Here is a 27,321-nt window from a genome sequence, read left to right on the forward strand (position 1 = left end):
AAGACAAAGAAAAAGATCAAAACGCTCAAAATTGGCTCTTCGTTCTGTCCCGAGCTCACGTGTAGCGAGGAGGTGCAGCTTCGGAGCACAAGAACAAGAGGACGTCTTCTGGTCTTGCGTCTCTTTTTATCCGTCTTCAGGGCGGGCGAAAACCCGCCCCTGCCTGCCCCTAGGGCGGGGCTGGCTACGTCGGTGTCTAGGCCAGCCCACTCTAGGGCGGGAAAAAGCGCGCCCCGGCTACGCCGCTTCGGGCATACCAGCCGAGACGCGCCTCCCGCCCCAAAATGGCTTCCCGGGGGGATCGAGGCACTCCGCCATACGTTCGGGGGGACCGAGTGGTCGCCCCTTTCCACTCTGGCAGCAGCAATTCATCAATAGACTGCGGAAACACAGGATGCAGCCCGACTCATTTCAAAATTACTTCTTAATCATAGGCTTGGTTCCAGCTGCCTTTTGAAAGGCTTACTCTAATAAGCAAATTGAAGCAGTGCCCCACAGAATTGTGTGATGTTTATTGTGGCGGATTTCACTTAAATAGGTGCCATATCCTAGGTCCCAGATTCATAGCCCTCCAATGGGCCCGTGAAGAGCACAGTCTCAAAGCACAGCCTTGCTCCCCTCATGAATAACTGGACTTGATTTTCAGCTCACCGACCCGCTTACAATCCTCGCAGCAGTGCATATTCCATGGCCGGGCCAGCCGCGTTATATGAAAGCTCCAAAGTCACCAACTGGTGAAGACGCACCCTGGCTGCAGCAATTCACAAATAGACTGCGGAAATACGGGATGCAGCCTGACGCGTTTCGAAATTACTTCTTAATCATAGGCTTGGTAACACGTGTAACACCGCGTTTTTCACCACACCTTTTATTTAAATCTGCTGCCTTCTGATAGGCTTACTCTAATGAGCACATTGAAGCAGTCCCCCACAGAATTGTGGGATTCATAGTGTGGCGGATTTCACCGAAATAGGTGTCATGTCCTAGGTATCTGATGCAACGCTGTGATAGGCCTATCTGGCTGTTAAGTCTTGAAACTCTCTTCCCCCGGATCTCCGTAGCCTTCAAAACCCTACTCAGTTTAGGAAAAATCTAAAAACATTCCTATTCAACTAAGCTAGCTTTCCATTTGCCTCTATTGCGGTACACTATTTCTGTTCTCTTTGGGCCCGTGCTGGGACACTCTTCTATGTAGCTGCGCGCATTATAAATCACTGCTAACATAACATAACATAACATATATATATACACACACACAGAGGAAAAGTAAAAACTTAAAAATAAAGAACCCCAAACCCACTCTCCTACATGAGTAACCTTATTAATAAGTAAAACAGATAAAAACCTGATTAGGGTTTGACAGACTGGTTACTCTATCACAAATGTGACTGGCACCCCGTCTGCCTTATTACAGTTTTATTATATCCAAGGGCACTCACACTGAAGAGGATGGGGTATCTGTCAAATTTGTGATGGAGTATATCAGTCCTGAAGCTCTAAATCAGACCCTTATTTTCAAAATAATCTAACAGAGTATCTCACACATCAGGAAATTCAATAATCTATATCCTTTCACACCACATTTGTGGCAATTTCACTGATTTAGTTTGCCGGCTTCAGGACAGCCACCAAAATTTGGTGTATTTCACGTCTGCGCTCTTAAGGATGCTTGCATCTGAAACTCTAAATGAGAGCTCATGTTACAGATAGCAAATTTAGTTGCTGGTTGGAATAGGGAGATACATTTTCTCAAGTTGAGATATTTGTAGTAACGGAGCAGCGTTTCATGTTCTAGACTTGCTCTGGAACCCCTGGCCGATGGGTCTTTGTTGCCTGCTAGTAAATGTGGAGGGGAGAGAAAATCATTACCAATTATCCATTATCATTACCAATGACTAAAGGAACAGACTCCTGTTCCAAATTTTAGTATACTGATTATAAAGCAATGAAAAGTTGGACTTACAAACACCTCAAGATGAGAGAGTAAAAATACATGGGCACTATTACAAACCCAAATCTATAAAAGAAATTTAGACGATGTAACAGGCACAATTCGAGAATCCGAACACAAATCATAACGACTAAATCAAGAGCCTTCTTCAATTGTGGTTCTTAAACAAAAATATGAATCTGTCCCCACACTACTCGTAGTGTAACATCCTTGCTTAGCATTTCCCCAGGCAAGTCTCCAGAAAGGTATCAGCATGTGAAGTCTTCGTAAAAAGAACACTCACTTTAAATAGGTCTAGTAGCTTAAGGCTACAGAGCCCGTTCTAAGATGCTCCCTTCGCTCCAGGTATGGCAGAAGAAGAGGTCCCGGAAACTGTCCCTAACCCCAATACAAAAGTTGAAAAATCTCTACCCCAAACACATCAGGAGACTGCCTCATCCAGTTAGATATCTCTTTACAGGTAACTTTCTATGAAGCAAGGGTGCTCTCCAGTCTCTTGCTTGATGACTTTGGTTCCCAGGCCTTCCGGACAAGAAAGACATCCTCTTACATCACCCCCAGGTCCCTCATGTCCTTGTCCTATTCAAAACAAAGTGGAGATAACCCATCTCCCGACAGAAAAAAAAGAGAGGAATGCTGAGACCCTAACCCTGCCCCTCCCACGGGGAGTACATAAGCAGTGCTTACCCAGCATTTTGCCTGTTCTTTTTTCTGTCTGTTGACTGAATGGATGTGCTGGTGGTGGTGCTGCTCCTGCTGGGCATGGGTGGTGTTTCTTCTCTCCTCTCCCTGCCCATCTGCCTGGCTGGCCTGGGCCTTTCGAATGTTGCCTTGTTTTGATTTTGGTCCTGCGCGGTCCAAAATTTCGGTGCATGGGGTCTCTGCGCCCTTCCGGCATTTGCTTTGCCTGTGCTCTGCTGGGGCCTTCCCCTCTTTGGCCTTCCCCGGGTGTGGGTTGGGCTTTCGGGTCCTTCTGTTTGGAAGGGTTGCTTGGTTTCAGCTCTGACTTCCTGGCTGCTTTGTCTTCTGTTATCTGCTTTCTGCCCTGGAGCTATCTCCCCAGCTCATGCCCTCCCTTAGTGCGTGCTGGGCCCTGGAGTTTGATTTGCCTGTGCGGTCTGCTTGGCTTCCATCCTGGCTTCTGTTGCCTCTGTGGCTGGGCTGGTTTTGGGGGTTCTTTCCCCCTACGGGGTTGGGGTTTCTGGGCTGTGGTGGTTGGGCCTGTCCTGCTCCTTTCGGGCCCCTGTTGGCTCTGGGTTGTTGGCCCCCAGTCTTAGCTGGCCTGTGTGTTGTTGGTCATGCAATCTGGCTGGTCTATTTGGGGGCGTCTTTGACTGGCCTGTTCTTTTGATGGTCTTTGGTTTGGCTTGTCTATGGCTGGTGGTGGCTCCCTTGGGGTTCACTTGCTCTGGTCTTGGATTCCATGGGTTGTTTTGTCGACTGCCTGCTTCTTTGGGGTCTGTTGCCCTACTTCTCTGGTGGTCGGTATGTGCCTTCTCTGGGCTGTGGCTTCCTGCTCCGGTCACCCCTGGATTGTGGTTGGGGTGTTCTGCTGGGACTGTGTTCTTTGGGACGTGAGCTCCCTCTTGTTCCCCTTTCTTCTTTGTATTCCCCTGGTCTCGTTGACCTTGGGGGTTGCCCTTGTTCGTTCTTGCTGCTCGGGCTTCCTGGCAGGTCCTTGTTCTGTTTGGGACCTTGTTTCATGGTCTCTATTTGGGCCTGCTGGGTTCTGGTCTCAACTGGGCCTGCTCCCTTCTGGCTCCTGGGGCCATGTGCGGTGGCTTTCCAGGTTTTTGCTTGTGTTTTCCCTGGTGCCTTGGCTTTCCTCTTGGCCTATCCCTGGGCTCTGTCTCACCTTCCAGGCTGTGTGATGGTCGACTTTCGGCTCTGTTGGTTGGTGCTGGCCTTTTTTTTCTGGGGCCTGGTGCTCTTCTGTGGTGTTCCGGGGGCTTTGTCCCCTGGGCTTTCTGGGGCCAGGTCGTTCTGGTTGAGGTAGGGTTTTCTTGGACCTGGTTATTGCTTCCCTCCTCTTCTGGCTTGGTCTGGATGGTCCTGCCCTTGGTGGGCTTCTCTGCCTTTTTGTCACACAGGCGCCCTTGGTCTTCTCTTGTTGGGGCTTCGTTTTTCTCTGGCATGTTTCGGGTCAGGGTGGTTGCTTTGGAGCCTGTTTCCCTACGGCGGCTTTTCCTTTACGTTCTCTTTCAGGTGCCTCCTTTTAGGATGGCATGGGTTCTCTATGTTCTGGTTGGCTGCATCCTCGCTGTCATGTCACCTTCTTTATTCCTTGGTTCCAGTCCTTGGTTTTGTTCCAGTTGCCCGGTTCTGCCTTGCTGGCCTGGTGGTTAGATGGGTTCTTCTTTGAGTGGCCTACTCGCTGTTTTTGTTTGTGGCTGCCTCAGGTGGTTTTTGTGTCCATGCTCTCCCCTTCCCTTGTCTGCTGGGAGGGGCTCCTGCTGTGTGCTGGATGGTCTCTGTTTGTTTTCTGCCTTGTGGCCTTGCTGGTCTCCCATTGTTTTGTTGTGTGCGTCCCTGCTTTGGTGGGGCATTCTCCTGTCTGGGTGCTCTGCCTGGAGTTTCCGGTGGTTCTGCCTTTTGCTTTCCTTCGGTTGCCGCCTTGGTGGGTTTCTGGGGTCGGCTTCTGTTTTTTGGAAGGCCGGCTTTTTTGCTTTGGTATTCTCCACTTTGTTATGAATGTGACGAGGACAGGAGGGACCTAGGGGTAATGCTCTATTACCGGTAATCTTCATCACTCCGGGTCCTGTTGTCCTCATCCCATTCATACCCCCCCTCCCTCCCCGATGGCCGGCCTTTCTGTTGGGGACTTGGTTGTTCAGGCGGAATGCTGGGTAAGTTAGAGTCCCAGCATTCCTTTGTCTTATTTTCTGCATGGAGATGGGTTATCTCTACTTTATTATGAATGGTACGAGAACAATGGGACCCGGAGTAATGAAGATTATGGGTAAGTAATAGAGTATTATCAGCTCCGCTTCTTCAAAGGCATCCTCTTCTCCCTATGTCTATCCAACTCCTGAAACAAAGACATTTTTCTAAACAACAAGGACAAATCATTGCAAGTGCATCAGAAACGTAAAAAGAGGAAAATTCCACATGTACATAAACTCTAATTAACAACTTTCAATATGAGAGCGAACAGGGAGAAACGAAAGTTAGGCTTACCAAACTCAGCTACCATCAGAACAGAGCACACATTTGAAATACATGCATATGTGAACCATTAATATCCACTTTATAGGAACATTAATATTGAAAACATTCTTCACTCATGAATACACTTTTACACGTTTAAGATTTCATCTGAACACATACATTTACTACAATCATTCTTTGACTTGCAAGAACCTAATATTAATACGACAACAGATTATATGTGGGTGCAAACTATTCATTATTATATTGCACCCCTATGTATGAAAGAACAGAATTGTGCTCTATCAGAAGTCCACGTTTTGGCTTAAAATGAAAAGGTTTTCACTTTTTCCTAAAAACATATTGGGGAGTCCCTCCGTCCTTCTTCCTGCCTGCCCCTACCCACCCTGTCAAGAATAACTATACTCACGAACTTTGTGGATTTTGCCCGCCTATTAAAATATTTTCCTTGACAGTTTTTTCCCCAGAATGTGTTCCTTTATGACGGTGTGAAGCTGCATAAGATCAACACGCACTTAAGCTCTTGTAGTTTGCCTTTACATTCTTTGGTAATTCTGTGAAGATTTGCTTGCCATTAATGTGACAGAATACGCAAAAAATGCTGGTATTAATCAATGTAAAAAACATGGGGCTATATGTAGGTAACACATGTTTTGCGATTCTTAAATTGCGATTTTTATGGATTCGCAATTAGACAATCGCAAAACGCAATGTAGGTAGGATTAGCAGAATATTTTGCGAACCCCACCTATTCCTTATTTGCGAATTGCAAATTGAGATTCGCAAATAAGGGATACCATCCCATTCATTCCTATGGGCTACACAGCCAATAGGAATGAATGGGAAGACATTCTCAATTTGCGATTCTCAATTAGAGAATCGCAAATTGAGAATTCAATTTCAAGTTGCAAGGGTGTCAATAGGACACCCTTTTTGCACCCCTGGAATAAACGTGTGTACATGTGACACACATACATGCACTAAGCGCATGTATGTGCGCCACATAGCACTTTGAAAAATGCAAAAAAGTGAATTTCTCAAAGAAATCGCAAATTACCACCAACCTGAATTTGGTGATAATTTGCGATTCCTTAAGCCAAAACCGCACAACTTGGGTGCTACCTACATTTCATTTAAGGAATCGCAATTTTGGATTCCTTAAATGCATTCGCAAAATAAGGAATCGCAAATGTTGTGATTCCTTATTTTGCGTGTGGGTTTTTGTGCGCTACATAGCACACTGCCCAAATTGCAATCGTAAACGTAGAAATTCTGCGAATTTCTGCATTTGCAATTGCAAAAGGGCTACCTACATATGGCCCCTGTTCTTTTTAGTATAGTACTAATATTAGACGATATTCAAAATCGGCAAATGTATCATTTCACCGTAATTAATTTTAAGCTTGCAATATCCTTGCGCAGAACATAGATGTGATTTCTAACCATCGAGTCCTAACATTTTATTCATGGAAGTTGCTGGGTGTAATGAAATGGTTTTCACTGTTTGTTTATCACCATGCATGCATTGTGTAAACTATAACAGACTACCATAATCCATATGTCAACAAGTCAGCAAGTAAGGGGTGGAAAGCGCCAGAGATGCATAATTTCCTCATTTGCTGTGTTTTTTTCTTTACTATCCATTTCCTTGTGTACATTTAATTTTAAATATTTTATGTGAGCTATTATTCTGTTGTTTCCATTATTTTGGTTAATGCTTTTCTTTTAATGTTTATAGACACTAAAGAGTGACTCTCTGAAGTGACCCCCGCTGTTTGCTCCCACTGATATGTTCCTGCATTATCTGAGAATGTCTATTTCCTATTATAAGAACGTGGTTTCGGTTCCTGATTATGCAAACTGCATTGAATTACAATAAATTGTGTACACATCCCATTCAATTCAGCGGGGGATTGGGTACTAACAAAAGCACAATTTTAAAATGACCTACTGTGTATTACGAACCAAGCAGTTACATATATTTCCTGCATTTAGTATAATAATCAGAGCTCCAAGCGAGTTACAGGCATAACACTGCTAAAGTGGGGACGCGCGTGCACACACATACAACACACACGCTCGCATCACGAGCGTTAGCTAACTTTGATCTTACTTCCTTTGCATTCATCAAATCAAAGAGCGTTCTTCAATTTTGAAAAGTCAAATATGACATTGTATTTCCCTCTTCATTGGAAATTTCATTTGGGTACTCCGTCATCTTAAAGAACAAGGGATTTAGGCTAAATAACCTGGGCTCAGCATGATTGTACTGATAAATAAATGTAAAAAAAAAGATGAAACAAACAGGAAGATTTAAAAACGAAGTTATTTAGTTCAAAAGGGTCACTGGTGTTCACCTCCATAATTTATTTTTAAGACTAATGAAATATTTATTGCTAATTTGTGTGCTCGTTTATTAAATGTTGAATGTATATTGCAAAGGGATTAGAGGAGTGGTTACTGTGCTTCTTAGAATAATAGAACACAAGGTAAATTCTCTTTAGCATGACATCCTCACACATCCCATGAATGTGTCCTCACAACAGTGTGGCAAATACATCACTGAAAAAAACTAGCAAACAAAAGTAAGAATTTCCCTTTACTTCACCCCGACATTACCTTATATCAGGAATTTAAACAGCAGATATCCGAACAGATACCAGAACTGGAGCTACTATAAAGCTGCTATCGGTTCAGGGCTCTCCACGTCCCCCTTCTCCCCCCAAATTCGCTGGTTTGTTTTTGGTTTCCCTACATTAGTCTAGGCATATTGAGGGACTCCCTGAATCCATCAGCAGTGGCCGCTCCACACGCAGCTCCCTGACCTACAAGAAGCCTGGTATCGTAGCGCTTCACCACCAGAGTACTGCCTGCCACCTCGCCTTTGCTAACATCGCTGCGCTAGATTGCCTGACTGTCTGTCTGCCTACGATCTGTGCTGCACATTGCTTTTGCTTCGTGACTTTATTGACATTATTTTGCATAGCATAATTAGACCGCAGCGCTAGATTGCCATAGAGCACTTGTATAAGATTTGAAAATTTGATGTGCTGCCTGTAGAAACATTTTGTGCTTGATTGTACCGGTGCCACTGCCATTGGCATCGCGTTGTCTGTGTCCCATTCCGGTTTTGTTTTCAGCCTGCGGCCATTTTTTTGTTGTTCTGGTGCCTCCCTTGCCCGGATCTCTGCCCCGCTACCGCCTCCCAGTTGATCCTCCCTCCCACTGATACTGTTAAGCCGTTCTCCCGCTAGTCGCGCTGTGAGCGCCCTAAATCCATCAGCAGCGGCCGCTCCACACGCAGCTCCCTGACCTACAAGAAGCCTGGTATCGTAGCGCTTCACCACTAGAGTACTGCCTGCCACCTTGCCTTTGCTAACATCGCTGCGCTAGATTGCCTGACTGTCTGTCTGCCTACGATCTGTGCTGCACATTGCTTTTGCTTCGTGACTTTATTGACATTATTCTGCATAGCATAATTAGACCGCAGCGCTAGATTCCCATAGAGCGCTTGTATAAGATTTGAAAATTTGATATGCTGCCTGTAGAAACATTTTGTGCTTGATTGTACCGGTGCCACTGCCATTGGCATCGCGTTGTCTGTGTCCCATTCTGGTTTCGTTTTCGGCCTGCGGCCATTTTGTTGTTGTTGTGGTGCCTCCCTTGCCCGAATCTCCACCCCACTACCGCCTCCCAGCTGACCCTCCCTCGCCCCTCCCCTCCCACTATCCACATATGACAGATGCCTACGCGCGCAGCGGTCACACGCAGCGGTCGCGCCCCATGCGCGCCAAAGGTGCGCCAAAGGTAAGCCCGTCTACGCCCGTCTGCGCCTGGACTGCGCCCAGCGCCAGACCCCCTGGTCCTCACAATACCCACCCCACTCGCTTATCGTATGACGCCGCTACTCTCCTCGCCCTCAACCCCGGACGCACCCCACAATGCTGCGTAGCTACCTCAGGACACACCCACGGACCATTCGCATGCCACTCATGCAAGTTCGCCTGCATCAGGACCCACACCAAATCCTCCTCCTCCAAACACAGCTCCGACCCTAACCACCTGAAGTGCATCCTGCTGAACACCCGCGCGGTCCACAAACACGCAACTGAACTCTGGGACCTACTCGACACCACATCACCGGACGTCGCCTTCCTTACAGAAACCTGGATGAACGCATCATTAGCGCCCAACATCGCCATAGCCATCCCGGACGCGTACAAGATCATCCGAAAAGACCGCACCAACCAAACAGGAGGAGGCATCGCCATCGCCCATAAGAACACCATCCAGCTCACATTTCGGGTCATCTGAAAGATCTCCACTGGCTTCCCGTCAACAAGAGAATAACGTTCCGTCTCCTCACCCATGCACACAAGGCCCTCTACGACCTAGGACCCGAATGCCTCAACAAACGACTATCCTTCTACACACCCACCGGCCAACTACGTTCATCCAATCAAGCCCTCTCCACAATCCCGCGCATCAATAGATCCACCATGGGAGGAAGATATTTCTCCTACTTAGCGGCCAAAACCTGGAATTCTCTCCCCACTCACCTCTGCCTCACTCAGAACCACCTCTCCTTTAGAAAGCAGCTAAAAACCTGGCTATTCGATAAATAATGCACCCACCCTCACTCAAGCGCCTTGAGACCCTCTGGGTGAGTAGTGCGCTATACAAAGTACTGAACTTGAACTTGAACTTGAACTCCGCATATTCTGTTTAATGTTCCAATAAAGCACCAGGTCCTGCTTGAATGGTGTGTAATAGAGAAATAAATATTCTCCAAAAAGCACCACTGCACTTTGAGGCAGTAGCTGCACAAACTTTATCTCATGCTTCCTCCTTGATGGAGTTACTCACCAACAGTGTTTTTTGTATACAATTCTGTAAACCCAGACCTCTGACACATTTTAGTGAGGGGTTTAACCTCATGCGCAGTAGCGGAATTCCGCTCCTGCGCTGAGATTTTTTAAAACGAATGTTACGTGACGAGCTGGGCTCGTCATCAGCGTGCGAGGAGGCTACGCCATGACGAGCTCAGCTCGTCATCAGCGTGGAAGGGGTTAAAATTAAGTAATAGATGTGATGGCCACACAGCTTAGTTGCAGGCTCACAAAATACCTGGTTATACTTGACCAAATAATAATTAGTTTATCTGACTTTATAAAACTTGCAGACACTTAGGGCCACTGAACAACCATTTTCATGTTATCACTGCTATAGTATCATATTATTATAAACAAGCAACCAGGGACTGGAAAGGCACTGAACCTTATAGGCAAATCAATCACTGTTTATATTGTAGTCCTTTTACACGTTTTACTATGTCTTAATGATTGTTACTTTGCTACCCTCTATTTTAATGTTTGTATGTAGGCACATGGTGCACTGGTTTTAATTAACTGTGCACTTACTAAAATAAACTCAAAACTTAAACTTAAAGGACGTAATATATTACAATGGGCCGGGTGGCAGAAATAATCGAACCATTTCTGTGATCTAACATGTTGACAATGAAGTGATACCATAAGAAACATTTTAATTGCACAACACATTGGGTTGAAAATGGAATTGGGTCAGTTCAATTGTCCAAGTAATAAAACATCTAGGTTATATACGCCATAAAAACTTCCAAAAATGTCTCATGATTCAAAGAATTTCATCGTAGTCTAAGGCTATTGCCTTTAATGGATTCAACTCTTGTGTATATATATATATATATATTGGCAGGATTCACTTAACAGTTCTTAAAAAAAATTGAATAAAGAGAGAATTGTGATAACTAAAATTACACCATCGACATGAACACATAATCAATTATGCTATGAGATCCAATGTCAATAAAGAAAATAATACATGGAAGATCACTGCCCTTAACGTCTATGGCATTTTTAAAACTGTACTCATGAATATCGGTGTCAAGGGCCCCACCGTGCATTTATGCCTAAAAATTGCAATATATCTCCGTCCTCTGTATTTGAAGCTTCACGAATGGACTGAGGACTAAAATGAGAAATTAGAATCTGCCACAATAGTTATTAAAAGAGGTTAATGAGTAAAACTCATAACGTTTTTCAAGAACTCATTACATTCTACTTTTGCTCATGGAGTCCTCACTATTAAATAATTACTTGTAAGTACAACAATAATTCTGACATGCACACTGAGATGGCTTCAACCTGAGCTGTGTTGCCGGCTTTGAGACAGCAATTAGGGGACAGGATGTAGCCTTACGGCTAGATTGGTTGACCTCGAAAATAGGGAACCAGGTTTGAATCTCGGCAACAATGCTCAACATCCTGTTATTGTGGGCACATCACTTAATCTCCCTGCACCTAAAAAAAAACTGAATGTGTCCATCCGCAACGAAACTGGTGCTCATGTAAAGCGCCTTGATATCTTCGGGTCTAGCTTGCACAATATAAAACAAACAAAAAACAATCTACAGGCTCCTAGTCTCCCAGGCTCAGCAAAGTCCTCTTGAAATCAGCAACAGTTGGCTTCAGAGGTTGTAGAAGTCCGCAAAACGTTCTCAACTTTTCAAAGTATCTGAAGTAGCTCCTCTTGATCTCTTCTAAACATTCCATGGACTTGGGGACAGCTCTTTCGGATCAGGACTCGTATTGGCAAAGGCCACTAGCATGGTCTAGTCCAGGTCCAGTTGCAACGGGGCACTTCAGGAACAAGGCCACCCTAAGCTTGTTATGTCCCGGTAGCCACACAGGAGGTCATCCTACTGAGTCTTGGAGTCTAATTTTAAGTGCTGGGTAAAGGCAGTAGCAGGTCCAGCCCTTCAGGTCTCTACAGTGCTCTCAAACAGCAGGTTTAGGTCTCTTCTGTTCTTTTGCAGCACTGGTCTAGAAAGTATTTTGGTGATTAGTGTACAAGGTTATCTGATACCACAAAATGTCTTGTTTTTACAATATCGAAATTCTTGTTGTACACACGGTGGAGAAGGTCCAAACTGTGTAAAAGTGTACTTGGAAATATGTCTGGCTGATGCCTATTAACATAGTTCTTGGGAATGGAATCATGTATTTTATACATATTTTTCTGGTGCTGTTAATGTTCGATCTTTTTATAATTCTTATGAAATAATGTATTTTGAACTTTTAAAGGTTTTATAATACGTTTGTTTTTAAATTTTGTAAATTATCATATTTTTTATCGAATAAAGTATAGTGGATGAGGTGTCAGCGTCAAAGGTTTCACTAGCCAGTGGGTTGTGTGACTCATGGACATGCCTAAACCAATGAGAAAAATGTTCTCAGAGGTAATGCTTCCCACTTTTGTAACACTTCTTGTTTTTCTAAATGCAAGCGATCCCAGAATGCATTATTCTGAAACAAATCCAACATGACAGACTAGTTTTGCCCCTGAAGTGAGCTTTCGAGTCCGGCAAGGGTGTGTTTAGGACCATAAGCAGTCCTCTTCTCCTCAACTAGACAAACTAGCTGTGGGTCAAGCTACCACTAGCACTGTGCTGGTGTCAAACTAGCAACAGTGAACCTAGAGACAAAATGTTTCCCTTCCCGAGGTCGAGCTTTACAAGTAAGTATAAACAGGCTTTCCTCGACTTAGCAGCTTTCAATTTAATGATTATTATTATTATTATAGTTAAGTTTGTAAAGCGCTCAGCTACCCATAGGTTTCCCGGGGATAAAACCAAAAAGATGAGGGGGGAGAGGCAGAAGAGAACTGTTAGATGTTGAATAACCAAGTTTTTACCTGTTTGCGAAACCTAAGATAATTGGGTTCAGTTCAGTTCGTAACTGGAGGGGAAGAGAATTCCAGAGTGAGGGGGCAAGCCAGGCAAAAGAGCGGCCACCCATTCTGGCTTTTTTTATTCTGGGAACTGAAAATATGTGTTGGCTAGATGATCTCAGATTGCAAGGGGGACAGTATTGTTGTACCAAGGAAATAGGGTAAGGTGGAGCTAGGCCAGTATTTATTCTGTGCATTATGCAGAGGGCCTTAAATTTTGTTCGGTTTTCTATACGTAGCCAATGCAAGGTGCGTAGGGAATTGGAGGTAGGGGATGTAGCGGGTAATTTGCAGAGTAATCGTGCTGCCATGTTCTGGACAGTCTGCAGTTTACGGATCACCTCTTTACTTGCTCACAGGAGAAGGATGTTCCCGTAGTCCAGTCTAGAGGTGATTAAGGCCTGGACCACGGTTTTCTGAGTGTCTAGGGGAAGCATCCATATGATTTTACGCAACCACTTAATGATAGTGATGCAAGTGGAGGAGGTTTTGATCACATGGTTCTTCATGGATAGTTGGTCGTCAAAAATGACGCCGAGGTTGTGTGCTGTTTTAGGCGGGGGGTAGGGTGCCCATTTGAGAGGGCAAATGTTGGGGTCCCCAATGGGTGGTGTTATGACCAAACAGAAGAAGTTCTGTTTTACCCCCGTTCAGTTGCAATTTGTTGTCTAGCATCCAGGCTGTGATGTTGCTCAGTCCTGTACGGAGGGAAGAGGAAGAAGAGTGAGGATCAGAGGAAAGAGAGTAGATGATCTGGGTATCATTGGCGTAACAGTAGATAGTGAGCCCAGCTTGCTCCGCAATATTCGCCAACGGTCTGACATACAAATTGAAGAGCAAGGGGCTCAAGATGGAACCCCTCGGAACACCGTAGGCCGATGTGAAGGTTTGAGAAGCGGATGAAGAAGAGAAAACCTGAAAGGTACGATTAGAGAGAAAGCTAATAAACCAGTTGAGTGCTATGCCGGTGATGCCAAAAGATCTAAGGGCGTTGATGAGAATGGGGTGGGAAACCGTATCAAATGCGGCACTCAAATCAAGCAAAATGAGTGCCACGGTTGCCCATCTGTCTACTCGGGATCGGATGTTTTCAGAGACCCCTAGTAGAGTAGTTTCAGTTGAGGAGCCAGATCTAAAACCGGATTGAGATGGATGTAAGATTCCATTCACTTCAACATGGGTAGACAGTTGGGCATTAATGTGTTTTTCCATGATTTTAGAAAAGACCGGTAGAAGGGAAGTAGGGCGAAAATTAGATGGGATGCTAGGATCAGCATTTGCCTTTTTTAGCAGAGGCACTATCATTGCGTGTTTCCATGCCGAGGGTACTGTAGCTTCTCTTAGGGAGGCATTGAGAAGATCCAAAATAAGTGCAAGGGAAGATTTGTCCAACCTTTTTAATATTTGGGGGGGGGAGAGGGTCCAATGCGGAACCGGATTTAATTTTATTGATGATATCAGAGAGGGTTGTGATATTGAGCGGATCCCATGTGTCAATCAATTGTGGAGCAATGGAAGAGGTTTCCCGTGGCAACCTGGAATCGCCAGGGATCGAAGGTTTGGATAATGTGGGGGGGGGTTGAGTGGACAGAAGTAAGGGACTTATCCTCTGGGGTCATATGGTCCGGAGGTGGGGTAATGGCAGGTGGATGTGGCAGAAAAGGGGGGAGGGAAGGTTTCTCAAAGTTGGAATAGATGGAATCAATTTTGGCGATAAAAAATGCAGCTAATGAGTTGCATTGTGCAGTATCTAGACAAGGTGGTTTGGGCTGACACTGCGCACCTGACAGCTTCTGTACTACCTTAAAAAGTGCTTTGGGCCGATGTTGTGCTTCAAGGATAGTTGTGTTGACATGTTCAGCTTTAGCAATTTTACATAAAGAATGGTATTTGGCTAAAGCAGCTTTGTAAATTTGCTCGGAGCAAAGGTCATATTTTATGCGCCATTTGCACTCAAGGTTTTTGCAGGTGTTGTTTCTTTTTTTAAGGCATCTGTAAACCAGGGTGCAGGCGGGTGATGGAGATTATGCTTTTGCATGCGTTGGGGTAGACATGCATCGGCAGGCTGTGCTAGCCAGACATTTAATGCGTCAGTTTCTTCCGTACTAGTTACTTCTGTGAGAGGTCTAGTGTTCTCAAGGTGGGAGTTGAGTTAATTAATGTCTAATTTATTCCAATTTCTAGAAAGTCTAGATTTAGTAGGGTTAGGGGGTGTGTTAGGTAGGCGACCAATGATAATAATGAAAGTCACCATAAAGTGGTCAGACCATATAATAGGTAAGGGGGCCTCACAGTCGATGATTTCAAGATTAGAGAGAATTGGGTCCAGAAGGTTCCCAGCTTTATGCGTAGGACCAGAATTATGTAGAATAATATTAGGAGCAGCCAGGTCCTGTAAAAGGTTGCTGCTGGTGGAGCAGCAGGGGTAATTTAGATGTAAATTGAGGTCACCAATAATTGAGAAATTTGTGGAGTTCTGGATTAGTGGTGCTAAGTACTCAGGGAGAGTGGCAGCCCACGAGCTCGCTGGGCCGGGGGGCGGTAAATGAGCAATCCGGAGAAAATAAAGTTGGGAGACAGCAAAATGCTACTGATCCCTGCGCAGCTGCCCTTTTCTGAGGAGAGATTTGTCTATACTTCACGTTTTCCGGCAGTTTTCATAGATCATTGAGCACTGGTAGGGCCATCTGCTAACATGCTACTGCCAATTAAACTACTGGGAGCTCAGACAGACACATTCTAATGTTTTAAAAGTCAGTTATAAAAAATCTAACTTTGCTACCAAAGGGGCCTATTGCAATGTCAGTCAGTGGTCGGAGGCGTTCCGACCAACATCGTTGATTTCAATTCTCACTGCATAATTCTAATGTAGGCAGGTGCATTTGAAACCGGTCAGTCATTCCAGCTGGATTCTAATGGGCTCAAGGAGCATAAAGGATGGCATTTTAACCATTAGGATCTTGATGCTTGGTTTCCGACAGGCTTTCTACGCCAGGCTTTTCAACCTAGAAAGCCTGTCAGAAACCGAATTTGGGGCCCCCATTAGGGCCCCCTTTCTTCTTGTGGCCCCCTTTCTTCTTGTGGCCTCTGATTGTGCCCCCTGTTTATCCCTGCACCATGTGGCAGGCACCCTGAGGTGCCTGCCACGTGGTGTAGTGATGAACATAACCACCTATTTCCTTATGGGAATTTGTGCTATGCCCAGTTTATGGCAATTGCACAAGCTCACATAGGAATATGTGAGTATATGACCTCACCATGTGCGGTCACATTGTAATTAGGCAGTCGGGACCACCGACCGAAAGTCAGTCGGTCCCAATTCCGCAATGATGTTGGACTCCAACGAACATCATAATCACCCCCCAAACAACTAGTAAACATTAAATAGTGTTTGAATTACTCCAGTAGCGTATCTCAAACTGGAGATAGCATAGTTATGATTGTATTCAGTACTTTGATTTTCCTCATAGGACAGTTACAGATTTTTACAGTAAAAGTAGATTGTGGGGGCCAGTCACAGTAGGTACACATCAACATTAACACCTGAATGCTAAAGCTAAATCTCCTGGATGCTGACTTTTCTGGATTCCCATTGTTCATGACGAGCTCAGCTCGTCATGAGTGTATGGAGGTGTACATCATGACGAGCTGAGCTCGTCATGAGCATCCAAGGGGTTAAGGGCCCCATTAGGATGGCGGGCGGACAAACTCACCGTGAAAGGGACCCCCCGCCATGGCTGGGGTCCCATGGGAGCAATTAGGATGTGCCCGCCACAGTGGCGGGCGCATCCCATATTTTCATTTTCAGCACCGCCAGCCGCAATGTTAAAAATACATGTTGTGCATTTCAAAGCACAATGTGACAGGCACTGCACGGTGCCTGCCACGTTGTTCTTTGAAAGGCCCCCCATGTGCAGGCCCCAACCCCCCGAGTCCATGGGGGCCCGCAGGGAGCACCCAAAGCAGACTCCACATGCCTTTCCGTGGCAAAGGCATTCACATTAGCACATTGTAATATGGCTAGCGGTGTCTGAAAGACACCGCCACTATATAGATCCCTTTTCCGCCCGGTCGACATGTCGACAGTCTTTCCGTCTACCACGGACCCCCCAACCATTATAGTATGGGGGGGTCATTCCGGCACGGCTGGTGGGCGGATTGCCCCCGCCAGGCCGGCAGTAGCCACCGCCGGCCTGGCGGGGGCGATCCGCCCGCCATCCTAATGGGGTCCTAAGTCTTGCCTGTACTATTACATCTAGAAAGACTACAAAGAAGTGACATTTAATAGTTAAAAGCTTGACTCTTTTATGTCAAAAATTGTAATTTTGGAAGGTTTCCCTACAAGGTGAAAAGCTGCAGGAGACAAGCTAATCAGGAAGTCCTGAGGTAATGTCTGTTTGGTCAGCCTAGCTTTAGGCACAATATATGATGCAGACAACAATTGACATTTTATTTATTTATACATTGGTATACTTCCTGTATATTATACTTCCTGTATACTGCAGCCCTAGTGTGAAGTTAAATAACTGATATGAGTAAGCCAATTTTACCATATTTTCGGAGTCAGTGTCCATACATTGTGTACAGAGTTCAAGAAGCAGTAAAACCAGTTTGCAACAGAAATGTGGGTGAACAAACAAACAGAGGCTGTATATGTACATCTATAGAAAACAAATATGAGAATCTATATGCGGCAGTCCAGCCGCAGAGTATGCACCACCCCGTTAACGTGGGGGTCACGGCAGTGAAGTAGCAGCCGTACATGGGATCGAGGACGGGCCCACTTGTGGAGTCCATACAGGACTTGATTATGTGCTTTCCACACTACACTTCCCAGAAGTCTCATTGGAGCCTCCCATCGGCGGGTGAGTTATATGAAATTGGAGAAGTGTAGCGGGTGCGCACACCGCTTCCGTTAAAGCCCCTGAAGTGAAGCAGATGGAGCTTCGAAACGCGTCGGCCAGATCCATTACGGAGCGGCGTCTACAAGCGGATCCCCGTCCTCACCTACACATAAATAAAGCTGCTGCTCGCGTGCTACTCAAAGGTGGACAACCTGGGAGCGAGAATATATATATATCTATCTATCTATCTATATATATCTATCTATCTATCTATCTATCTATCTATCTATCTATCTATCTATCTATCTATCTATCTATCTATCTATCTATCTATCTATCTATCTATCTATATATATATATATATATATATATATATATATAATTCACTAAATGCCAATCAGCTTTAGGAGCGCACACAACAGAAAACGAACCATCCGGTTTTCTCTTTACAGGCACATCACTTTATTTTCCTGGGTTAGCAGTAGTAAGACCTGACGCGTTTCATGATTCGCTCTCTTTATCAAAGGTCACGCTGCCAGGAGGTCAAACAGAATCTTCTGCACACACTTAATATCCGCTGAGTGCTATTTCATCTCGAGCGAGCTGGGACTTGTAGTCACATTCTGAACAGTCATCTCCGTTAGTAGGTTCTGCATGTCCCATCCTGCATTTCAGATTAAAAAGCCCTCGTGGACCCCAGTATTGTCAAGCAATTAAGTCACCTCGTTTTCTGTGCTGCTTACACGAGTACGGACTCTGTTCCAACTCTGCAGCCTACTTGGCTTCCATGGATGTTACTGCTCCCCACGGCAAGGGTTACCATGCAATATGTAATTCACCAAATGCCCATCGGCTTCAGGAGCGCACACAACAGAAAGCGAACCATCCGTTTTTCTCTTTACAAGCACATCACTTTATTTTTCTGGGTTAGCAGTAGTAAGACCTGACGGGTTTCGAGAGTGTCTCTCTTTATCAAAGGTCACACTGCCAGGAGGTCAAACAGAATGTTCTGCACGCACTTAATATCCGCTGAGTGCGATTTCATCTATATATATATATATATATATCTTGAAGACTCCACTGCACAGTGGCTTTGTAGCTTCAACAAAAATAGAGCAAGGACCAAAATTGAGTGTGCAGAATCTACTTTATTGTCTCCAAACTTTGTTGGCGATGCATATACATTCATATCTAGACACACACAAATATATAAGTAAATATATAGCTATATATTTGGTAATTAAAAACAATCAAAGGTTACAGGGATGTTACATTTAGCTTTTGAATGTACATGTACAAAAAGACATGCAGCTATTATAGTTAACATTATTTCAAGTAACTATAACTTGCACCTTAAGGTAACTAAAACTCATGCCCCACCATGGTGGTATCCCTCTTTTAAGAGGTTGGTAGCTGGAGTGGAAGGGCAGGACAATGCTGAAGTTGAGGACCAGCAAGTACTACAAGATGAGTCAAAGCAAGGGCCACATATTATCAAACTGTCATCCAGGGCAACACATTTTGCTGCTCTGCGCTTTGCTGTGTTCAGGGAAAGGACAGGAATGCCCCTCATTTCAATTCCTCCTTCACATAACTGTCCTTCCCTTGGGCACTACCAATTTTACCAGACCAATCCAGCCGTAGCAAGTTTCCCAGGTCCATGCATGATGTACTGCCCCAGTCAAGATATTGCCTCTCAGTACTGGGAATTGTAGTGTCATTTATCCTGTAACAAAGCACGACTGCAAGTTATAAAATACAAAGTATTAAACCTGCACTGGAGCAGCACACCAGGTATGGACCTGGGAAACTTGGCAGAAATGCCAATGCCAATACAGGACCACTTGCACCATGACACAATTTTGCTTGCTTGGGCTAGGTAGCCAAAAGTGTCCTTTTATGTATAATCAGTCAATGTGTCTTTGTAGAGATTCAACGTGTCAACCAAGAGGGTTTCTAGGTGAAGAGGAGGTGTATGTAGTGCAAGTAGCATCACTCAAAGAGCCATTTGTACAGTACCTAGCACAAATCCATATTTTGCGCAGTGTACCTGATGTGCTAGGGGGGTTGTCCAAGGTGCAGGCTGCCATGTATGAGGACACTCCACCTCCCGCCTTGCTCATTTGGATACTGGGAGTGTCGGTGAGTGCAAGTGATGCAGAGTAGAGGTTGCTGATGTGTTGGTGGAAGGATTGATGTTGTTTGTGCTAGGTGGTCCCTGGCAGTATGGTGTTGTGTAGGTGTAGGTTAATTTTCTGAGGTAATGAGTGATGTGCATGCTGCAAGGCAATAAGTAATAGTCTGGCAGTGATATGTTAGATAATTTGCCTCTTGTGTACTAGGTGTGTAGAGATGCTGTAGTACAGTCATGGTATACTACAGTCAGCTTGCAATGATGGCCTATTTGATCATCATACAGGTGATTGTGGCAATTGTATGTCTCATGGTGAGGTAGGTGTCCAGGATGATGGGTAGGTATCTGTTGTGGTTGGAGGGTGAGGGTCTTGGGCATAGTCATGTGGGCAACCAAGATGAGTACATGTTTCAGAATGTCATCACTTCTATCTTGTCAGGTTGAGTATGAGCAAATAATCCCACATACAGGAAGTCATGTTGGTTAATGGTATAATGTAACTACTGTTGGTGATTTTAGTGTCTCCTGAGTTTCATTGTATTATCTGGGTGTCATCGGTGTAAGAGATGATGTGCAGTCCCTGGGTCTGAATGATGATTGCCAGATGAGTCAAGTACATGTCCAAGAGATTAGGACAGAGTGAAGAGATTTGCTGGATTATGTAGATGAGCTTCTTGCGTTCTGAGGGAATAGAGTGAGCATGAGCCATTGCACATTAACAATTATGAAAGAGGTTAATCACTTCAGAGATTCTCCATAGTCCTTCATGTTGAGGAGTCTACAGTTGACTGAGTGTGTTCTAGAAAAATACAGGATGCTCCAGACAAATTGGAATTATGGCATGTATAGACCTTCCCATTACATACAGTGTAGCAAGGCAGATTTCCCTGTAGTGTTGTGTAGATGTTTGTAGAATATGAACTCAAGGGTCCAATAATGCACAAATCACATACACGACACTATAACAAGGCAGCTTAGAGGGTACTGGTTTGTAAAAGTTAGAGTACACGATAATGTTAAGTATAATACTATTTGCCTTGTCTTGGCTAGTGCTGTGCCACAAACAGATGGCTACAGCAAATACAGACACCCTTACTGCATGGTGCAATGGTCCCAGTAGTAGTGCTAAGTAGCACAATTTGTACAGTGCAGGCAGACAACAGAAATGTACAGTAACAGGTAAAATATGGCCCATTTCTGCATTCACTCTTTCAGGCAGGGAAGGGAGGCAAGCTACATAGCTGGGCTGTTTTATGTAAGCTAAACTCAAATATTCCCCTTATTTTGGTTGTGCTAACAACGTACATGTCTAGCCTTGTGAAAAGCAACAATAGTACAACATGACATATATATAGTTGTTGAAACATACATTCCACATGTCCCTGTGTATTTGAAAGTGTAGAAAAATACTGTCAGATTGTCACAGAAATCAGTCATGCCATATCATGGGATTTTTATAACATGTATCTATTTTTTTCCGCAGTGTCACAAAACAACTCCTGGAGAGCAGCCTGTCCATGATTGCCAACCTGTTGAGAACCCCTTCCTACCCCCATGGATGACACCTTGCAACAGCTCCTGGACACTGTGATACTTCTCCTCTGGGAACTGGCAAGAGAAGAAGACGATGTTGGGGTTCCAGATGAATGAGAGCACACTGGACATGGACCATCAACTCATGATATCACAGCTGAGGACTCCAAGGACCCCCAAGTTGCTTTTCAAAAGCGAGTGATAGGAGTCTAGCAGCGAACGGCTGATGAGATCCAGTTAGGTATGGGCATCATGGCCGGACAAGGAGTCTGTAGGTGTGTTAGCCCTAATAAGGCATTAACAAAGGCTATTACAGACACCTACTTTATGCTCCTTGGGATTGATGAGTCACTAGCTGGAATCAACAGTATCATTTTTCAGAAGGAAAAACAACACTGTCTTTTGCACCTGAAGATGTCAGACAGCTGGGACCATTGATACATCCAGCCAGTACCTCAAGGCCAAGTTTGATGCCTTCATAGCATCAGAAAGTGCCCTCAATTGCAACGGTGTTCCTTTGTTAGCTAACCAGCAAACCCTTGGCTGAGACAACCATGCTGCCTAACTGGCAACCAGACAAGCTGTGCAGAACAAGGGAGCTACATCTGATGCTCTAATGTGTGTGTGCCTGATGCAAGTCACAACTCTCATCTGCCTCCCATCCAGATACCACAACTTTTATAGGAGTCAGAACACTTATTGGATGTAGAATTCCCCAGATTCCAATGAAGAACATCCCGATAAATATTTTTGAATGCCACCTGGCCAGTTTACCTATCTGCCCTGTGTAGAACATCATGTCACCCTCTTTGGAACCTAGAAGAGTACTCTTTGTGCTGTATGTAATTATGTCCACTTGTGCCCCTAAATACTATGCAACACTTGTAGCAATGTTTTTCTTCTTGTTGAAGTTGCAACACACATGTAAATGTGTTGTAACATGTGCAAATAAATGTTTGTTTACACACAAAACCTAATGATTTGACATATGTGTTTGTAACATTTCCTAAAAATAAACTTAATCACATGTTGTAATGTGAAGATAGAAACCGCTGGAAGAAGTTAAATATGATTTCAGAAAGTATCATGAGAATTATAGTGTTGTGCCTTAAAAGTCTACAAACATGATGTAACTATAACACTTTTTTGAAGCTGAAGAACAGTGAGCTCAATTTAATTAAACATGCTGTCTTTGTATGTGTACTTTCACCAAAACATCTATTGCAATGTTATAAACAGCAAAACAAATTCTTGATAGACTCATAGGGACTGATTCTCAAAGGTAAACTTACACTTTTCTGCAAATTTACTACTTTTCTATGTTCACAAAGGTAAACTTAGACCAACAATCTAACTTTATTACTGTTTGGTATTCATAAAGGTAAACTTATACCAAAAGTCAAATTTTACTAGTAGAAATTTACCTCTATGAATACCAAAAAGTAATAAAGTTAGATTTTGGTCTAAGTTACACTTTTGATCTAACTTTACCTTTGCGAATATCGAAAAGTAGTAAAGTTAGACGTTTGGTCTAACTTTACCTTTGCGAATCAGGCCCATTGTGAGAAATTTCTTGCAAAGTACACACAAAGTTACCACCTGGAAATGGGAAAATGTGATGCATATGAGGACAAATAATTGTAACAAATATCGACATAAAAGTTGCATTGTAAAGCTTACAATATAAATCCCAAATGTGAGAAAATCACTGCTCACACTCAAGATTATCAACAATACATAGCAATATATAACTCTGGATGGTTGTACCAATACTAGCCAGATACCCATGCCCATAGTCCTCATGGATTAGCAATGTACTTGTACAATAGAAGGACGCAAAAGGGCAACCCAGTACCTTGTATGACAGTAACCAATGCATGCAAGTACACCATGCCTGGCCCTATACATATGGATAATATTGCTCAAATATGTAATTCTGCCCCATAGGGGCCTTACATGTGTTGAGTGTGAGTGCCCCCACACATGACATAATTTGAACACTGTATTTTGCATAAGTGGCAGTCCTCAGAACCTGTAACAATTCTACACCTCCCCAGGGGAGGGGAAAATGGGAGCTATATGGACAAAATTATTGTTGTTACTTATTTTCTAAGTATGCTGCATGGCATACCACACTTAGCAAGTAGTAAATGCCAATGATTATGAATGTTGTCTAGGCCGTTGTGTGACTCCATGCACATTTATCAACCAGCCAACCAGACAGACTCCCTTGCACAATGGTGGAAGGGTGTCTGCATTAGTGCTATGCACAGTCTGTGTGCAAGCACAGCCAAGGAGCAGCAATCTGTAGTCAGTTGTCTAATCCTAAACTTACCTGTCCTCTCCCTTTCACACAGGATCCTACAGTGAGGAGACTACCTGTGTTGTGTTGTGTGTACAATCAAACCCTGAGCTCCACTTGCAGTGTTTTAACTATGGAAATGGTTCCATACATAACTCAAATGTAAAGAAGCCTTACAGTTATCCGGAGGACGCTAACAATGCAACATATTCCTGCAATGTACACATGACAAATTGACCATCATGTACTAACCTAAAATGATAAAACTAAATCATGACAAAAAGATTATCTAACTAAAGAACAATGAATAGTATATTAAAATTAAAAAACTTAAATCTAAAAACACTAAGTAACCTACACTAACTATCCTTAAAACTTGCCTAGACTGCCTAATCTAAAGCTTAACCTATCTTCAGCACTATTGACGCATGACAGTTTACACATCAGCCCGCCCCCTTAATACATGTAACTTGGTACAATACAAACATCAACTAAATCCTAAACATAAACTAAGTACACTTAGAGGCCTAAACAAAAGAATATTGTGAGACCCAAAAAATGAGTCCTTTGTATTGTTCTATCTACAAGAAACATGGATTCACCATTGAGGTAGAGTATTTTATTATCGTGTTACATTTCATGGGAGGAAGATATGCATTTTTCACCCAATTGTCATCGAGATATCCTAACAATTGATAATGTCAACTTTTAAAAAGCCCTAATGGTTTCAATTCATTCAAGTATTCAGACTAGTGGGAAGTTCTGTATTTTATTATTTTCGTCTTAGCCTGCAGGTTGGATCAATGTTTACGTGATTTAGAAATTTAATAGCAAACTATGTGCTAAAACATAACATTTTAAACAGTAAATATAAACCAAAACATAAAAAATGCAGTTATATAAGGTCAATTCTGCACCGAATTGAGGACTATCGTGCAAAACTCAACAGATATATGTTGTTTGAGGCAAAATAAACCCTGGTCATACTTTCTTAAGCATATATGTTCTTAAGATATAAAATCTTGATAATAACATGCTTAATAGATGTGCTTTGAATTTCCCTAGCCTACAGATCTAAATAGTATGTCCTAGGAAAGCATGTTTTTCTTTTAACATTTAAAAATAAGACAACTGTGACAAATTGAATTGAATTCTAATGGAATCTTGAAAGCACTCCAAAGCATTCGCAGTATTGTAAGTGGCACACATTCACATCCCATTTACTTACTAAAATGCTAGTCTCAACATATGTTGACAATGTTAATTTTTAAAATTGTTCATGGGGAAATATAACTGGAAGGCTCTTCCAAAGCGATTTTGATTCAAGCATTCAAACATCTTTAAATAATTTGCTACATTTGAGAATGCTTTATGTTGTATTTGTTCATGCACATGGCCGGCAGAGCTCAATTCACAGTGACAGTGATATAATTGTGAAACAGGCTCTAGTAACGTTCGTTTTCCAGAACTGAAAATACATGTAAATAGGAGAGTTACTCAGAGCTTCACATTCTTGTCCAAGAGAGGTATTTCAAGGCCAAAGTTTCAAACAGGCATATGACCTTAGCGATGGCCTTAGCATGACAGTATGAAGAAGTATGCGGCCCCTTTGCAAACACACAACACATGGTAAATACAAAGTATTTGAAGTCCCAAGTAAGGAGAAGCTTTTATTGCATATCCATAACCGAAACCACAGTCAGTCCCGGTTATTGCTAATTAATCCATTACAGTACATATTCATGTATTGTACTTATGTATATTAACCATTTACATGGCACGTCAACCTGGATCAGTACTAGTGGCAGGTTGATTAACTATGAACAAACACAATAACAGAACAGAACTTTCAAAATTATTGTTGAGAATGGCAATAACTTTAGTATTGTTCTTATTCATTGTATGTTGATTTCAAAAGAACAAAAAGGAGTGATAGGTTGATTAATAGATTCTTAGAGAGCATGTCTACCTATAACTTCGCCTCCGCCACGTGGTAGGGTTTACTGACACACACACCTAGATAAAAGCTTACACTAAGACATCACCCATGGCCTGAGCTCCTTGGCAGCCTTAAAGTGCAGGCTTTCATGGTGTGTGCTTTTCAAAATTACCTCCTATAACATCCAAGCTGGCAGACAAGTAACCTCTCTCTCCCTAGCCGACTGCAGGGCCTGCCTCAGACCGTGTATGTGTGCCTGCATGCATGTGTCTGTGTATAAAGATGTGTGCATGCATGTGAGACCATTGAAGCTTCATACTTGGGTAGGCGCAGCTCTGACACCTCACACAGGGCCTTCACGCCTCACACCTGCGTGTCACTGAACACACATGTGTGTATTATGGACACACAGGCGAGCAGCGCCGGAAGCACAGGCTGTGACTGTGGGACACATGGACACAAACTAGGAGGTGATTAAGAGCGAGACAGAGAGAGAGGCAGAGGATGAGAGACAACACGCTCCTGTCTGAGACTTCTCACTTATCAACTGAGCTAATAATATACTATTTCATTTGACAGCTACAAATTAAAACAAATTATCCTGAAAAGTAAAAGATGAAAAATTGATGCTCTGCTAACACGCTGCACTTCTCACCAAAAATTCTGACAATGGCTGGAAAGGATGCCTTTTTTGCCACCAGTGATTATGGTGACCTTATCCTTGTACCGTAAGACATGTTCTGGTGCTAAAATACAAGCCCTCCTCTACTCCCCTGGTACCCTGTTTCTACCAACTGCAATGCTGAGCCATCAACCAGCCACACCACAACCAGCTGGCCCAAAAGAAAATTTAAAGCATTCCTTTCAGGCATGCTCGGCTCACAGTGGGCTTCTGGGTAATGTAGTCTTGAGAATAACGGATCATTTATGTAGTTGTTTTGGTTTGCTTCCATGACAGAGTGTCAAGAGAAGGTAGCATCATGGGAATTTATCATAAGCCTTTAGTCATTTCTGTCTTTTTACCCGCTGGGATTCGGAATTTGGAGAGTGGAGGGAGGGAGAGAAAGCGCGAGGCTTGGGCTCCTTTGAGCCGATGAATAGATTAAACAGCAGTAGCTGTTACTATTCACCTCATCAATAATTAATGTGACACAGCTGTCTAATAGCAGAGGGTTCAATCAAGATGCCCATTCAAGTACCTGCATTTTCCTGTGAAAGAGAGCGTTGCAAACTGTTGAGGGGACTAGAAGTGTTTGGAGCTCTGCTCTGACTGACAAACGGAGTGCCTAGAGGCCCTAAGATAGCTTCAAGACGTAGACAAGCCACCCAGACTGCCCTGTCATGTTTTGAAGTCCCTGCTGATCTGATTGACATCAAGGCAGCATGGCCTGGGGGATATGGCTGAAATAAACACATCTGCAGGGAGGCAAGGGAGCACCGGAGCAGCAGACTATGATATGGGGCATTCGAATGAGTAAAGACACCTTATATACTTTATGAGACAACAATAGGATCTAAAAATATCTTGCAGTGTTGGAAATCGGAGAAAGTACCAAACCTACATGCATGGAAGGTAAAATTATCCAGGATTCAGGGAAGGGAAAGAAAGTATGCATTGAGATCAGGGGCCCTTAGGAAATATGATAAATACTGGAGTGTGTTTGAATGTTAGATTTTTTA

This window comes from Lissotriton vulgaris, chromosome 9, assembly GCF_964263255.1.
Source record: "Lissotriton vulgaris chromosome 9, aLisVul1.2, whole genome shotgun sequence".
NCBI lineage: Eukaryota > Metazoa > Chordata > Amphibia > Caudata > Salamandridae > Lissotriton > Lissotriton vulgaris.